Source organism: Chrysochloris asiatica, unplaced genomic scaffold (assembly GCF_000296735.1).
Source record: "Chrysochloris asiatica unplaced genomic scaffold, ChrAsi1.0 scaffold00388, whole genome shotgun sequence".
Classification (NCBI taxonomy): domain Eukaryota; kingdom Metazoa; phylum Chordata; class Mammalia; order Afrosoricida; family Chrysochloridae; genus Chrysochloris; species Chrysochloris asiatica.
This window is the reverse complement of record NW_006408906.1, coordinates 905,887-917,106: the sequence shown is the minus strand read 5'-3', so window position 1 is coordinate 917,106 and position 11,220 is coordinate 905,887.

The following is an 11,220-nucleotide window of genomic DNA, read 5'->3' as shown; positions in this document are numbered from 1 at the left end:
TTAGAACTGCCCTATGTGCTCATTTCTACATCCAGCCTTGTAGTCTTTCATAATGAACTTTGTAGTTCTTTAATAATGTATTATATAATGTATTTAATAGTAACTGATATAAATAATGTTCTTTAATAATGAACATTATTCATGAACACATAAAAATAATTTGGCATGCCTTTCTTCTTCCAAGAGGAGCCAACAGGTTGTACCAAGGAGTTTCCAATCTCATTATGACTCATGGAGTCTCTTGATGTTCTGTCTGATAAAAGTTTAATTGTTTAATGATTGGGGTATATGGTGAAAGAATGAATAATAATTCTGTAAAGCTGAAGCTCAAAGGGAAATGCAAGTAATAGAAAATTGATGTAATTAGCATGGGGAGAGAAAACCTCTCCAAGAATGTAATATTCTGTTATACAGATAACCTCAAATAGTTACAAATTTATTTTGATATTTAGCATGATATACATGACCAAGAATGAATTAGGAAAAAAAAAAAATCAATGCTGGTTTAAATCAAGTTACCAGTTGAATTAAAATGTATAAAAATCTTTAAATGCCTATTCAATACTATTTAATAAGATAGGAACAATCAAGTTTGATTTGGAATGCTGATAAGGTCTCAGTCTTCACAAATCAACAGTTTCCTTGTTTGTTGTCCTTAGCAAAGCAGCTTCATTTATAATTCTGTTGTCATTTTTAAAGATCTTTTGGAAAATTGAAACTCAGAAAGCATTTTTAATTTGTACAAAAGTATAAAGACACAGATTAATATATATTGGCTTCTAAGAATATAGCTAAGAATATTTTCTAGGGTATAGTGCTATTAAATCATCAAAGTCATCAATTTGAAAATTATGCTGTGAAATATAATGCTCCTAAATTGACTTTTTATTATTATTAAACTTAGATGTATTTTCCAAATAAACACAGAACACATAGTCACTATTCCACATGCAGTGAAAAAACTTTGACAAGCCCTGTTGCTGTTGCTTTTAAGTACTGCCCAGTCTGTTCTGACTCATAGTGACCCTGTACAGGATTTCTAAGGAACAGCTGGGAGGTTTGAACTGCTGACCTTGTGGTTCGACTGCCATGCATATACAAAGATTTTGTTAATTTCATTATTCAAGTATTTCTTGACCAAAGATTCAACTCCTCTTTCTGACCAGTCATCATAAAAATTCTTTTGTTGAAAAAGAGACCTAAATAAGACAGAATGAATGAATCCTAGAAAGATAACAACTTGGCCCATTAGCTGTGAATAATTAATGAAATTAATGTCAGACCTGTGCGTTGGTATGTAGGCATTTGTAATTTAACAAGAAAGGAGGAATGAAGCAAAATGCCTACAAAGACTTATTAACACAGTCCCACGTTTAGCTACTTCCAATTTGACAACTGTTACCAAAGCACATGCTTAAGAAGGAACCAGATATATTGCTAACAAAGCTCTAGAAAACCAATCTATTTCTAGCTGATAAATACAACATTTACCTATGGTTATGGTTAGGTACAACAGTTTCTTATCTGCATTTGACAACTTTTTTTGGTTTAACAATCATGTACTAGAATAGACTGTGGTTTCCGTGTTATTACAGAAATATTTGAAAGACAGAGCTTATAAGTAGGGTTTCTATCCATATCAGTTTTCATATTTTTTGACTCACTTAGAAGAGCTACAAATAAAATGGTCGTAATATTCAGAAAATACACTTGGTTTTTATTTTCTCCCCTGAGAGAAAGAGATGACTTGTAATTGTTAGGTTCCACGGAGTGATTCTAATGCATTATACCCCTGACACTATGCATAACAGAACACAACACTGCCTGGTCCCTTGTTATCCTCACAACTGTTATTACTTTGGAGTTCATTGATTCTGATACTGCGTCAATTCTCTTGTTGGGTGTCTTCTTCTTTTCCACGGACCCTCCACTTCACCAAGCATGATGTCCTTTTCCAGGGACTGGTCCCTCCAGATAACAAATCTGAAGTATGAGAGATTATCTCTCCTCATCCTGGCTTCTATGGAGAATTCTGGCTGCACTTTTTCCAAGACCAATTTGCTTCTTCTGGCAGTCCATGGTACCTTCAATACTCTTCTCCAACATCATACTCAAATGCATCAATTCTTCTCCTGTCTTCCTTATTCACTATCTAACTTCCATATCCCTAGGAAGTTATTGAAAATACCATGACTTGGGTTAGATGCAAATTAGTCCTCACATTGACCTCTTTGCAATATAACACTTTAAAGAGGTCTTTTCTTGAAGATTTGCTTAATGAAATATGTTGTTTGATTACTTGACTGCTGCTTTCATGAGTACTGATTGTGGATCCAAGCCAAATGAAGTCTTTGACAACTTCAAAATTTCTTCTGTTTATTATAATGTAATTTATTGCCTCAGTTGTGAGGGTTTTTGTTTTCTTTACACTGAAGTGAAATCCATACTGAAGGTTACAGACTTTGATCTTCATTATTATTTCAAGTCCTCTTCACTTCCAAAGAGCAAGCATCATCTAAATATCACAGGTTGTTATTGAATTTTCATCTAGTCATGATGCCACTTCCTTTTTCACATAATCCTTTTCTCAGATGATTTGCTTAGCATACAGATCAGAAAAGTTTGGTAAAAAGATACCACCCTAGCACATATCTTTTCTGATTTTAAACTAGTCAGTATACCCTTGCTCTGTTCAAATAACTATCTCTTAGTCTATATACAGGTTCCTCATGAGCACAATCAAATATAAATGTAGTTCAGTTATATGTCAAGGACATATGTTTTTTCAGCTCATACTATAAAACACATAAAACCACTAAGGAAGATTATGGCTGATTAGGAATAGAAGACAAACACAGAAATGGTTGTGAGGTTGGCACAGAACCAGGCAGTATTTCATTCTGTTGTGCATAGGGTCACTATGAGTTGGTACTGACTCAACGACACCTAACAATAACAAGACATCTTCTATCAACTTGACATACTGTGGTGGCTTGTATTTTGCTGTGATACTTAAATGAGGTCAACTTATAGTGGACAGGTTTCAGTGGAATTTTCAGACTAAGGAAATAGTTAAGTAGGACCTGGTGATCTGCCTCTAAAAAAAAAAATTCCTTGCTAATGAAAATATTAAGAATAGCAGCAGAATATTGTCTGACATAATTCTAGGAAATGAGTTCCTCTTGTTGGATGGCATTCAAAATAAAACTGGGGAAAAGCTGTCTTTTCAGAGTAGAGTCAACCTTAATGGTATGGAGAGAATAGAGAATAAAGCTTTCAGGTTCTTCATTTGTTGATGTGCCATGACTTGAATTGAGAAGAAACAACTGCAAGCATCCATTAATAATTGCAATGTGGAATTATAAAGTATGAATCTAGAAGAATTGGAAGCCATCAAAAATGGAATGGAATGCAAAAAGATAGATATTATGGGTATTTATGATCTAAAATTGACAGATATTGGCCATTTTTAGATATACAATCACATACTATGTCAGGAATGACAAATTGAAGAGGAATGGTGATGCAGTCATCATTAAAAATAGCATTTCAAAACCTACCCTAAAGTACAACAGTGTTAGTGATAGGACAATATCCATATGCATTAAAGGAAAAAGGACTCCTCTTGTGAACTGCAAACTGCAAGGCCGCAGTTCATACCCACCAGCTGCTCCTTGGAAACCCTATACAGGGTTGCTATGAGTCAGAATGGACTGGATGACACATAACAACAACTAAAGAAAACCAATTAATATGACTATAATTCAAATTTGCATATCAACAACAAACACTGAAAATGGAAAAAAATTGAAGATTTTTACCAACTTCTAAATCTGAAATTGATCAAAATGCAATCAAGATGCATTGATAAATATTCATAATTGGAATGTAAAAGGTCGAAACAAAAAGGAATGGAACCTAGAAAATATGTTCTTAGTGATAAGAACAGCATAAGGGATCACATGATAAAAATTTTGCAAAACCACTAATTTATTCATTGCAAATGTCTTTCATTTCAATGGTATGCAGAGCAACTATGCTTGTGGACCTCTTAAGACAGAAAATACAGGAATCAAATTGACTACATCATTGGAAAGAAAGGATGAAGAAGTTCAATATTATCAGTCAGAAAACGGTTAGGGACCAAATGTTGAACACATGATTATTTTCTCATATGCAAGTTCAAGTTGAAATAGAAGAAAATTAAAATCAGATTCTACAGCCAAAGAATGACCTTGAGCATATTCCACCTGAATTTAGAGATCATCTCAAGAACTGATTTGATGCGTTTGACCACTAGTGACTGAAGACCAGGCTAGTTATAGGATGATGAAAAGGTCCTTATAAAAACATGATAGAAAGAAAATACAAAAATGAATATCAGAAGAGATTCCGATGCTTGCTTCTGAACACTGGGTAGCTAAAGCAAACAGAAGAAATGATGAATAAAAGAGCTGCCCTGGAGATTTTAAAGGGAACCTCGAGAAGAGAAAGTAAAGTATTATGATGAAATGTAAAAAGAACTGTAGAAAACCAAAAGGAACAAGTTGGGATTTCTCAAGTTGAAATAATTAAGGAAAAGTCCAAGCCTCAAACTAAAATATTTATGGATTCTACGGGCAAGAAGGAGTTCTGGTATGGCGTTTTGGGTTAATGTGCTGGACTGCAAAGTCAGTTTGAACTGCAAGCCCAGTGGTTCAAGCTCACCAGTCACTCCTTGGAAACTCTATACAGGGTTGCTATGGATTGGAACCGACTTGATGGCATTTATCAACAACAAACAACAACAATATGGGCAAGATATGAAACTAACAGGACACATCAAGTGAACATGAAAGTAATGCACAACAAAAAGAATTGGTTGATGTTGAATCATTTCAGAAGGTAATTTATGGTCAAGGTCTAATGGCAGTGAAGAAAAAAGTTTAAGCTGCACTGAATGCACTGTAAAAATCGAGCTTCCAGGAGTTGAGATGTTTCAATAAACAAATGCAATAGTGGAAGAGTTTACTTGTCTATGCCAAGACATTTTTGGAAGACAGCAATCTAGCCAACTAAATGTAAGTGATCCATATTTTTACCCATCTCAAAAAAATGTGACCTAACAAAATACAGAAATTATCAAGCAATGCCATTAACATCAGATGAATGTAAAATTTTGCCGAAAATAATTCAAAATTGATACAGGAACCTGCCAGTGATTCAATTAAGATTCAGAACAAGGGATACCATTGCTGATGTTGGTGGATCTTGGCTGAAAGAAGGGGATACAGAAAGATGTTTATCTGTGTTTTATTGACTACATAAAAGCATTTGACTGTGTGGATCCTAACAAATTATGGATTATATTATAAAAAATGGAATTTCAGAATATTTAATTGTGCTCATGTAGAACCTGTACATAGACAAAGAGGCAGTCATTCAAACAGAACAAGGAGATACTGCATGGTTTATAACCAGGAAAGGTATGTGTCAGAGTTGCATACTTTCATCATACTTATTCAACATACAGTGAGCAAATAACCTAACAAACTGGATTATATGAAGAAGAATGTGGTACCAGAATTAGAGGAAGACTCATTAATAGTCTGTAATTTGCAGATGATACAACCCTGCTGAGAGCAAAGAGGACTTGAATAACATACTGATGAAGTTCAAAAACTATAGCCTTCACTATGGATTACACCTCAATATAAAGAAAACAAAACTGTTTACAACCAACAAGCAACATAATGATAAAATATTGAAGTTGTCAAGGATTTCATTTTAAAGTGTTAAAAAGCAAAGGTATTTCTGACACTCATGAAACTAGAGTTAGAAGAAGGCAGAAAAACATGGATAGAAGTCAGTAAGGTCATGAGTCAGAGGTCAGAGTTGGGTCTTATCTAGGACTTCAAAGACCCCAAAGGAAAGGAACAACTGGGTGGCAGGTGGATGTCCTGTGTCCTCAATTGTAGTCTTGGGAGGAGGTGACCTTTCTGGTTATGCTTGCACCAACATGGGACTTTCTTCTAAAAGTAAAACATGTCCACCGTGGAGATGGACTGAGAGACAGGGCCTCATTCAAAGCCCAGGTTGTTCCTCTGCTCCTTTGCCATGGATGGTACTTAGGAGAGCATACTGCCCTAGAGGTGGGATAAGAGGAGAACTGAACTAAGAGCTACCAGGTTAGACTTGAAATGTCTGAAAAAGAAAAAAATAAAGAAATATGGTGACTCTTCAGGAGAGGTTATGGTGATGTACTCTCAAGCACAGGCAGCAGATGGAGGACATGCCAACAACTTGGCGAATATTGTCTACCATCAAGAATCAAAGCGAACCTAAGTTAGGAACCACTTAATAACTGGGTGGGGACAGTGAGCCCAAATTTGTTGGTGCTATATGAACCAGGTTTGCCATACTTTTGTGAACAATATCTAGAATTTACCTACAAATTGAATGAGATCTACGCACTACATTAGTTCAAAATCACATGCCTGTTCCTCACATACATGGGCACAAACTTAGAGAAAGAAACAAGGAAAAGGGAGGCTACCTAGAGATACTGAAACAGAACTTTTCTAAAAGTGTAGTACAATGGTGGACTAAAAGTTGAACATTATCTATCTATGTATCCATCCATCCATCCATCCACCCACCCATTAATCCATCCATCTGTTATCTGACTAGTTTTGTTTTCCTATTTTTAGCTATTGGGAGATTATCATAGACCAAACAATGAAGAAAATAAATCAATATTATGTTTTTCATGCATTTTCACTGATTAAAAATTATTAACTCTACCGCAAATACCAAGATATTTTATTATTAATAGTATTTTTTTCTCTTTCTCCTGGACTATTTTTTTTAAATCCTAGCATATCTTTCCCAAGAAAATGAAAAAGGAAAGTTAATACATTTTTTAAAATGTAGAAAATATTCTAAGGGACAAGAAAGATTGGCAAGTGGAATTGCCAAAATACCAAAATACCTAAAAGAAGAAGAAGAAGAAAGTTCCATGTATTAGCTTCAGTGAAATATAATTTTCTTCCTCAAGAGAAACTATATGCTGAGGCTTGTAGTGCTTTTGATGATTATGGATTTTATAAGAATTCAATTACTTCTCTCAACCGTATGAAGACATGCAATTTAGAAAGGCTGTATATATTTTTTGGGATTTTTATGTAGAAGTTGAACTAAGAGTTAAGCATTCCTATTTGTTCCACTATCAGTCAGGATTGATCAATTTAATAGATGGCAAAAAGTAAAACAAGCAGATATTCTCTAGTTCTGCAAAAGAATGAGTACAGGGCATAGATTGTCCATTCACTAAAGAAGGGCATAAATTTTTCATTCCTTAAAGAAGAAATGATTCTGCCCCTCCAATCCCTCCCCCACATACAAACAATTTGGAAAAGTCTGTGTTTCTGTTGTGAGCAAAGCAGGTGATCATATGGAACTTTTCACTGATCTCTGCGGATGCCTGGTGTAGCATTATAGAACAATTTCTGGACTACTAACTTCAAGGTCAAAGGTTCAAACCCACCAGCTGCTCCATGGAAACCCTAAACGAGGTGGTTATGAGTCAGAGCTGACTCAAGGCACATTACAAAAATATCAACCACAAAAACAATTGCTACATTTGAAAAGACATTGCATACCTCTGTCAGGTTGAACTGAAGTAGCCAAAGACTTTATTTTGCAAGAATGCACACTCATGGAAACAACAGGACAGAAATCAAACAATGTATTTCATTAGGGAAATCTGCCACAAAAGAACATAGCATGTTAAAAAATAAGGATGTCACTTTGTTGGTGAAGGTGTGCCTCTTCCAAGTCATGGTATTTTGAACCATCTCATATGCATGTGAATGCTGGAGAGTGAATAAGGAAGACCGTAGAAGAATTGATGCATTAGAATGATGGTGTTTTCAAACAATATTGAAAGTACTGTGGGTTGCTGGAAGAACAAACATCTCTATCTTGGAAGAAGCACAACCAGAAGTAAGGATGGCAAGTATTCTTTTCACATACTTTGGACATGATTTAAGTCCTTAGAGAAAGACATCATTCTCAGTAATGCAGAAGGTCAGCGAGAAAGAGGCAGACCTTCAGTGATATGAACTGGCACAGTGGAAGCAACAATGGACTCAAATATATCAAGATTTGTAAGGATGGTGAAGGACCGCATAGTGTTTCATTTTGCCATGCATAGGCTTGTTATGAGTTGAAACAGACTTGACAACGCCTAGCAACAACATACATCAGGATGTTTAGTAGTCTAAAACAATCATTATTCATTTGCTATAAATAAACCACAGGGGAAAAAAACAACTATTTTAAGTTGCCATTGAGTTGATTCTGACTTACGGCAACACATGTATTAGAGTAAAACTTGAGCATTTTAGGGTTTTTGTGAATGTGATCTTTCAGAAGCAGATTCCCAGACCTTTCTTCCATAGAACCTCAAAGTAGGTTTGAACCTCAGATCTTAAAGTTAATAATCAAGTGTTATATGCATCTACCACAAGTGAACCAAACATCTATCTATACGTGTACTGTGGGCTCATGGATATACACCATTGGGATCTCCTTGAAGAGATCAGTTATGAAAAAGAGAAGTGGCTGATCCTCCAGCTTCTTTGCTTTCAGATCCACAAGATAAAAGAAAGCCATGTTTCCTGGAATGGCCTCAGTCAAAAGCACTGTGAGAATAATATTCCACCAATATGTCATTTCTGCCTGATACAAAATTCTACTACTGAGCAATCTTGGCTCCAAGGTGCCCAGTAGGCTTGATCAAAACTTTTTCAAAGCTGAATTACAATTCAGCTTTCCTATCTCTTTCTCTTTCATTTCTTCTGTCTGCATTACTATCTCAAGTTTCTCCCTACCTACTCTATCTGGCGTCCTGGTGTGGCGTTGTGGGTTAATGCGCCAGACTGCAAAGCCATTTGAACTGCAAGGTCAGTGGTTCAAGCTCACCAGATACTCCTTGGAAACCCAATACAGGGTCGCTATGGGTCGGAACCGACTCAATGGCACATAACAACAACAACAATCTCTTCTGGGAGTCTTTTCAAGTTCTCCCAATAACTCTTTTGCAGTGCTGTCTTGGGATCTGCTTCTAGGAGATCTAAACCAAAACAAACATTCAGTGAACAATACTAAGGAAATATTTTCCCTCTGTCAAGATTTCTTGCATTTGTTTTTTGTATGGGTTACTTCTTGACAGAACACAAATTCTCAGCAAAAACAAAATGATTTACCAACTAAAAACAATTTAATGAGGTTTCCCTCCTAAAAATCAATACACAAATAGAAAAAAAAAAAAAAAAATCGAATACTGGTATTTTTCTCTGACTCCTTGACAAAATTTATTACTCTCTTTGGGCTAATTATGAAGTACCATTGATGAACTTTGACAAGAATGAAGTCAAATACTCAGTGGTTTCCTATATCCCAGTCTATCATCTTCAAATGCTTCCCCACTTGACATGTGTTTATATACTATGTTATTGTTGTTGTTAAGTGTCGTCAAGTCAGTTCTGACCCATAGGGACCCTGTATAGGGTTTCCTAGGAATGGCTAGGGAGGTTGAACCACCAACCTTGTGGTTCAAACTGACTTAGCAGTCCAGCACATTAAAACCCAATAAAGCCACACCAGGACTCTTTAAATACTAGCAGCCAAGTATTAATGTCACTTCTTCCATGATGGGGTTACTATTTTCCATAGCTGAAAGCAATATCATGCACCCCTAAACTCCCCTGTTGTTACTATAATTATAACTGTTGTTAATTGCTGTCAAGTCAGTTCTGACTCATAGCGAACCTGTATAGGGTTTCAGAGATTGTAAATGATTGTGGGAGAAGAAAGCCTCATCTTTCTCCTTCAGGGTATCTGGTGAGTTCAAACTGCTGGCCTATGGTTCACAGTCCAGTGCTTATCCTACAGAGATATCATGCTGCCCCTAATAAATAATTTTTCTTACAAAATATTTTGTTATTTTCTACCTTCAATGTTGCACTTATAATTGTTGTTGCTGTTGTTAAGTGCCATTGAGTTGTTTATGATTCATAAAGACCCTCTATAGAGATTCCAAGGATTGACTGGTGGGTTTGAACAACCAGCCTTGTGGCTAGCAGTTCAATGCTTATTCTTCATGCCACACTATGACTCCATACTTATAATTGTTATTTCTTGTTAAGTGCTGTTGTGTTGGAACTGACTCATTGTGACCTTATATATGATTTCTGAGGAGCGGCTGGTGGGTTTGAACTGCTGTCCTTGCAGTTCAAAGCTACCTTGTGGTTCAGTGTTCTATTCTGTAGCACCACACCGAGACTCGTAGAATTAGAAGTACAATAATCTCTAATCTTTCATAAAGGGGCCCTGATGGCACAGGGTTTAGAGCTCAGCAAGAAGCTGAAAGGTAGTGGTTGGAACCCATCCAGTGGTGATATGCTTCTGCAAAGATTGCTGTAGTTGTTGTTAAATGCCATCGAGTCAGTTCCAACTCATAGCTACTCCAAGGAGCAGCTGGTGAGCTTGAACCGTAGACCTTGCAGTTCAAGATGACTGTGCAATTCAGTGCATTAACTACCAGCACCACACCAAGACTCCCCTGAAAAGATTATAGCTTAGAAAATCCTATGGGGCATTTCTACTCTGTCTTATGAGGTCTCTACTTGTCAAATCAATTCAATGACACCAACAAAAAACAAGAACCATCACTTACAAAATAACTCTAAGTCAGAGGTCAAGTGGGTTACTCTTCCTCATTCCCCCATAGCCCCAAGCTAGATTCTCATGAACATTTGATTAAGCAACTATTATATATGCCTGGTGGCAGCTCTGGTGACACAGTGGTTAAGTGCTTATCTGGTAACCAAAAGCTCAGCAGTTTGAACCTGTAGACTGTTCTGCAGAAGAAAGAAGTGGCAGTTATACTTCCGCATAAAGATTTACAGCCTACAAAACCTTACGGAACAGTCTACTCTGGGTCACCAGGAGTCAGAATTGACTCGAGGACAATAGGTTCAGTTAGCAGGTGTATACCATTCACAGTGGAACCATACAGAAAAAGGAGCTCTGGGGATGCTATGCATTCAGAATTGAACTACTAACTGCGCTCCAGGAGAAAGACAAGGTTGTATACTCCTGTAAAGATTTTCAGTCTCAGTAACCCTGTCCTAAGGAGTGGCTGCGAGTCTGAATTAACTCCATGTCAGTGGGTTT